We start from the raw sequence: 6,865 nt of genomic DNA, 5'->3' as shown, positions 1-6,865 counted from the left end.
TTGTTGTAACAACTTCATAAAAGTATAGTTGTTATATCTTCTTCCCCACCCCCACCCCCCGGTTTTTTTGTGTGTGTGTGTGTTTGTGGGGGAATTATTTTGTTTGTTTTTTAGCTCCCTCCGATGAGTGAGAACATGTGGTATTTCTTTTTCTCTGCCTGACTCGTTTCACTCAATATTATTCTCTCAAGGTCCATCCATGTTGTTGCAAATGGCAGTATTTCATTCGTTTTTATAGCTGAGTAGTATTCCATTGTGTAGATATACCACATTTTCCGTATCCACTCATCCGACGATGGACATTTGGGCTGATTCCAGCTCTTGGCTATTGTGAAGAGTGCTGCAATTTGATATTTTTCTTTCTGTGCCTGGCTTATTTCACTTAACATAATTTACTCCAAGCTCATACATGTCTCTGTGAAAGCCAGAATTTTATTCTTTTCTATGGCTGAGTAGTATTCCATTGTGTGTCATCTGTTGATGTACATTTAGGTTGATTCCATAGTCTGGCTATTGTAAAGGGCTGAGATAGAAACGGGAGTGCAGGTATCCCTTCGACATGATGATTTCCATTCCTTTGGGTATACACCCAATAGTGGAATTGCTGGATCATATGCTAGTTCTATCTGTAGTTGTTTAAGGAACCTCCATGCTGTTTTCCATAATGGCTGTGGTAATTTACAGTCCCACCATCAGTGTAAGAGGGTTCCCCTTTCTTTGCCTAGTCACCAGCATTTGTTATTCTGTGTCTTTTTGAAAATGGCCATTCTAAGTGGGGTGAGATAATATCTCAAAGTGTTTGTGATTTGCATTTCCCTGTTGCTGAGTGATGTTGATTGTTTTTACATACATCTCTTGACCATTTGTATTTTCTCCTTTGAGAGATGTCTATTCAGCTCTTTACCAATGTTTTAATCAGATTATTATTATAATTATTTTTTTTTACCATTAAGTTCTTTGAGTTCCTTGTATATATATTCTGGATATTAATCCCCTTTCGATTGCATAGTTTGTGAATATTTTCTCTCATTCTGTAGGTTGTCTTTTCATTCTGTTAATTGTTTTCTTTGCTGTGCAGAAGCTTTTTAGTTGGACATATTCCCATTTGTTAATTTTTTTCTTTTGTTACCTGTGCTTTTGGGGTATTATTTATAAAGACTTTGTCCAGTCCTACATCCTGGAGTGTTTCTCTTATGTTTTTTCCAGGAGTTTTATAGTTTCAGGTCTTATACTTAAGCCTTTGCTCCATTTTGAGTTGATTTTGGTACACGGAGAGAGGTATGGGTCTAATTTTATTCTTCTACATAGGGATATCCCATTTTCCCAGCGCCATTCTTTAAGGAGGTGGTCTTTTCCCCAATGTGTGTTCTTGGTGCCTTTGTCAAAGATCAGATGACTGCAAGTTTGTGCATTGATTTCTGGGTTCTCTATTCTGTTCCATTTGTCCATGTGTCTGTTTTTATGCCAGTGCCAGGCTGCTTTGGTTACAATATCTTTGTAATATAATTTGAAATCAGGTAATGTAGTGCTTCTGGGATAATTTTTATTTTTTATTTTTTGCTCAGGATTGCTTTGGTTAGGGGCCATTTGCTGTTCCATATGAATGTCAGGATTTTTTTTTTTTTCTTTTTCTGTGAAGAAAATCATTGGCATTTTGATGGGGTTGGCGTTGATTCTGTAGACTGGTTTGGGAAGTAAGTACATTTCACTATATATATATTTTTCCAATCCATGAATATGGAATGTCTTTTCTGGCATCCTCTTTAATTTCCTTCAGCAGTGATTGGTAATTCTCATTGTAGAGATCTTTCACCTCCATTGCTGTATTTATTCTAAAGTATTTTATTTTTTGGTAGTTACTGTAAATGGGCTTGCTTTCTTGATTTCTTTTTTTGCTTGTTCATTGTTGGAGTATAAAAACCCTACTGATTTTCCTATATTGATTTTGTATACTACAACAACACTGAATTTGTTTATTAGCTTGAAGGGTGTTTTGGTAAAGTCTTTAGGATTTTCTCTATATAAGATCATATCTGTAAACAAGGACAATTTTGCTTCATCTTTACCTATTTGAATGCCCTTTATTTATTTCTCTTGTCTGATTGCTCTGACAAGTACTTCCAATACTATGTTAACTAAGAGTAGTGAGAGTGGGCATCCTTGTCCTTTTTCTGCTTTTAAAGCAAAAGCTTTCAGTTTGTCCCCATCAGGATGATATTGGTAGTGATTTTGTTGCATGTAGCTTTTATTCTGTTTAGATAATTTCCTTGTATACCTAAATTGCTGAAAGTCTTTATCATAAAGGAATGTTGAATTTTGTCAAATTATTTTCTTTTTAAAGATGACCACTAAGGGGATCTTAACCCTTGACTTGGTGTTGATAGCACCACACTCTCCCAAGTGAGCAAACTGGCCCTCGAATTCTTTTTCTGTGTGTATTGTGGTGTCCTTGATTTTGTGATGTGATATATCACATATATTTATTTTTGTAAGTTGAAACTCACTTATATCCCTGAGATAAATCCCACTTTATCATGGTGTATTATACTTTTTGGTGAACTGCTGTATTCTGATTGCTAATATTTTGTTGAGGATTTTTGTGTCTGTGTCCATCAAGGATAGTGGACTGTAGGTTTTTTTTTTTTTTTTTTTAAATCTTTGTCTGATTTTGGTATCAGGTGATGCTGGCCTCATAGAATGAGTTTGGAAGATTGGCCTCTGTTTCAATTTTTTGGAACAGTTTGAAGAGAATTGGCATTAGCTCCTCTTTAAGGGTTTGGTAGAACTCATCAGTAAAGCCATCTGGTCCTGGGCTTTTATTTGTTGGGAGACTGCTGATTACTGCTTCAATCTCATATCTTGTTATTGGTCTGTTCAGGTTTCCTATGCCTTCTTGATTCAGTTTGATAATTTGTTTGTGTCCAGAAATTTATCCATTTCCTCCAGGTTTTCAAATTTGTTTGCACATACTTGCTTACAGCAGCCTCTAATGATTCTTTGTGTTTATGTGGTATCAATTGTGATGTCTGCTTTTTCATTTATGATTTTTTTTATTTGGGTCTTCCCTTCTTTTTTTAGTTAGTTTGGCTAAAGGTTTGTATATTTTGTTTATGTTCTCAAAAAACTAATTTTTTGTTTCATTGATATTTTGTATCATTTCTTGAGGTCTCTATTTCATTTACTTCTGCTCTGATCTTAATTATTTTTCTCCATCTACTAATTTTGAAATTGGATTATTTTCATTTTTCTGGTGCATTGAGGTAATAATGTTAGATTGTTTATTTGGAGTCTTTCTATTCTTTTGATGTAATCATTTATTGCAATGAAGTTCACTCTTAGTACTGCTTTTTCAGTATCCCATAGAATTTGGTATGGTGTGTCTTTATTATCATTAGTTTCAATATATTTTTTTTTAAATTTCTTGTGTAATTAATTTTTTGACCCATAGGTCATTTAGAGTCACATAGCTGGTAAGTTTCACTTCTAATATTTAATTTTTTTATTTTCCAATGCACAAGTGATTTATGTTATTCTATGCTTTCATTCACATTATAATCATAGGAAGAATTGTTAAACACTGGTAAAAATAAAAAATTATTCTTCCCAGTAGTTTTTCATGATAGCCTAATAATGTGATGACAATAACATCATCATCATCATCATCATCTTTATCTTCATCTTCATCTTCACAGCAAGAAATGAAGTAACCTTTATGAAAGCTAGTGATCACGGGAGAATTTGTCCAGATTAGAGCTTTAAGATTTACTTTGGGTTTTTCAATTCAATTAAACTAAATTATAAAAATTACACAATTTCCAGTATTGGGAGCAGGATTAGGACTCAGTTTACAATTGTTGCAAAAGTGAAGTAAATATGCCAATAGGATTTTGAGCATAACAGTATAGGGCAGGGCAATTTTTCTGTTTCATTGGTCTCAGACTTTCAAAGGGAAGTTTCTTCATGCTCACATCTGATGTTCTGAAAATCAAAGCATCTTCAGTATTGATCAAAGAAAAGTTTTCTTTATCACTGCCACAAACTTTTGTTAGCAAGAACAAAATATATAAAAAAAACAACACAGGGATATTACCTCTTCTTTTGCAAGTCAATAGTAAATTTTAACTAATTGTTTAATGCCAAGTTAAACATGACTTATCCATCTATATTACTAAAAGAAAAGAACCAATGCAAAGTTGAAGAGACATACAAAGCATTAAGCAAATAATGCCCTAACATTAATTTCTTAAAAAAAAATTATGATTAGAACAGTAATGTATTTCCAAGAAATTCAATAAGAATCACATTCTGACTTAAGTACTTTTTTGACCAAAAAGTCAGTCAGTACTTTAATAGAAATAGAATCAATAGATATACTCTTAAAAGCATACTTAAAAATGCATACTCAAGAGACTCATTTTAGCTTTAAGGACACACATAGGCTGAAATTGAAGAGACAGAAAAAGATATTTCATGCAAATTTTAACCAAAAGAAAGCAGGGTCAGCTATGCTTATATCAGATGATAATCAAATATACAAGGATGAAATCCCTGAAAGCAGGGACTGTGTCTTTTTGGCATATATGTAGCCCCACTATGTAGCATGGTACCAGTTTCAGAATAAGGTTTTCATGAATGTGTGTTGGATGAATTGAACCCTTGACATGATAATAAAGAAAGTGAGAACTATGAAATTAAGGTGTAGTTAAGTTAATTGATGACTACAAAGAAATGAAGATCATGTTTCTATACTCAAGCTGATTTGACTATAACTAGAAATTAACCAAATGACGTGTTCTATTTCTTACAATATAAAAATAGGTGCAAGTGCATGTATTAATTGAGCACATGGCTTAGGTATCTAGACTTTCATGAAACAAGTTAAGAATAAATTCAATATATTATTCTACACTATACAACAAGGTAATGCTCCAGTGTTTGCAACTCATAACCTTCTCCCTTTCTCTGGAATGAAACATTCATTTTTTAAGGGACTCTGAGCATTGAAGTCCAGTAGTTCTCAAATGAGTTTCTTTTCAGGATTTATCCTAGAATGAAGAGAGCTTCCATGCCTGTGGTCACTTCACTTTCCAGGGAGTAGCCCATATCCAATGACTGGTTGATGAAAAGGTATAAAGCTTGGCTTCCCTACCCTTAATTCAGGGTAACTCTGAAAGGCCATACTAATTTCAAAATTTCCCTTGGGATCATCTGAGCTCTTTGTTGCAACTACTTCTTAGATTTTCTTTTCCCTCCTTTATCCTGCTCCTTCACTCCCTGACATGTGTTGTTTATGAGAGCATATGTCGGGAGCCTGTAGCCCCACACCCCTTCTTGTGTGCCTATGGCCCTGCACCCGTTCCTGTGCGACCAAGCCCACGTGACAATCTGCTTGTGCTAGATGTCTGTGCTTATGGGATATCTGCCTCATAATCTGTTTGTGCCTGGAGCACTGTGTTCCTGGCTATGCAAGTTTACTCGAGTGACCTTTCATTTCTTTTCAAGTTTCTGCTTTCTTGTAAAGATTGGGGGCTTCTTTGTATCAGAGATTTTCTGACTTTGTTTCTTCTCAAGATCTTATCATATTCCTGCATTCCTAACTCCTTAAAATATACCTGCTTTTTCCTATATAAGATGTAACCTTAGAGCCAATAAACGAGACTTGATCAGAATACTGTCTTGTCTCCCATCTCTTGCGTCTCTTGCTCTTTTCCCACTCCCACTTCCCCCTCCAGGGTCTGCGTTGAATATCCCATGGGTCGGGACATTTTTGGCGCCCAAACGTGGGGCCTGTGACACGGGGGATCCCGTGAGGAAGAAGACACTGAGAAAAAGGGATGGTCGTCCAGACTGAAAAACCTCGGCTTTTCAGGAACCTGCTGCATTGTTACTGAGGTTAGTGATTGTGTCTGAATATGGGGCAAGAATTAAGCTGTCATGAAATGTATGTAAGGCAGTTACAAAAGGCACTAAAGACACGAGGGGTAAAGGTTAAAACAAGTGATTTGTTGTGTTTTTTTGATTTTGTAGGGAACTTGTGTCCGTGGTTCCCTGAGGAAGGAACTATTAGTTATAAAAGGTGGTCTCGAGTTGGAGACGCTTTACAAGATTTCTATGAGACTTAAAGGCCTGAAAAAGGCTCCCTGCTAAAGGGGACTCAGGTGCTTGACTCACTGGGGTAAAACAAGAGCCTAGGCAGAGGAAGAACAATGGAAAATTCCCTGTCTAAAAATAGGAGCCTGTATATGAGAACTTTTTGAGAAGTTTAGCGCCTAGGCAGAGGAAGAATAATGGAAAATTCCAAGTCTAAGAATAGGAGCCTATATATTGATGTTCTTTTGCACACTAGCAAGCCACAGTTGGCTGAGTTTTTGTTGTTTGTACAAGAGGTTAGTCCATGGTTTCCTGATAAAGGAACATTAAATTTAAAAACTTGAAATCAGGTACAAAATTAACATAGACAATAGTATCAAAGCCATGGAGGAGCTAATATGCCAATCTCTGCCTTTTCTATTTGGAGTGCATTAAGGCAAGGCATTAAATGTAAATGAATTTACTGTAATGGGTGATAATCCTCAAGAGAGAGCTCCCTTGCTGTCAGACAAGAAGGGACCAACTTAGGGGTCCCAAGATAGCTTATTCCCAGTTGCAGCTTCTAAGCAAAAGCTCAATTTAACATCTAATAATCCATTGGATAAGGAAAGAACTAATAACTGATGAGGATCCCTTAAGCCCTGAAAATCAGAAAAAGTTAGATGAAGAGGCAACTAAATATCATCAAGAAAAATGGCCTCCTAGTAAATGTTTTCTTCATCATCTTTTTTCAAAAAAAAAAAAAAAATCCCCAGAACTAGGGGAGATTGGCTTT

This window comes from Galeopterus variegatus, unplaced genomic scaffold, assembly GCF_000696425.1.
Source record: "Galeopterus variegatus unplaced genomic scaffold, G_variegatus-3.0.2 Scaffold1663, whole genome shotgun sequence".
NCBI classification, from domain to species: domain Eukaryota; kingdom Metazoa; phylum Chordata; class Mammalia; order Dermoptera; family Cynocephalidae; genus Galeopterus; species Galeopterus variegatus.
Note: the sequence above shows the minus strand (reverse complement) of the source record.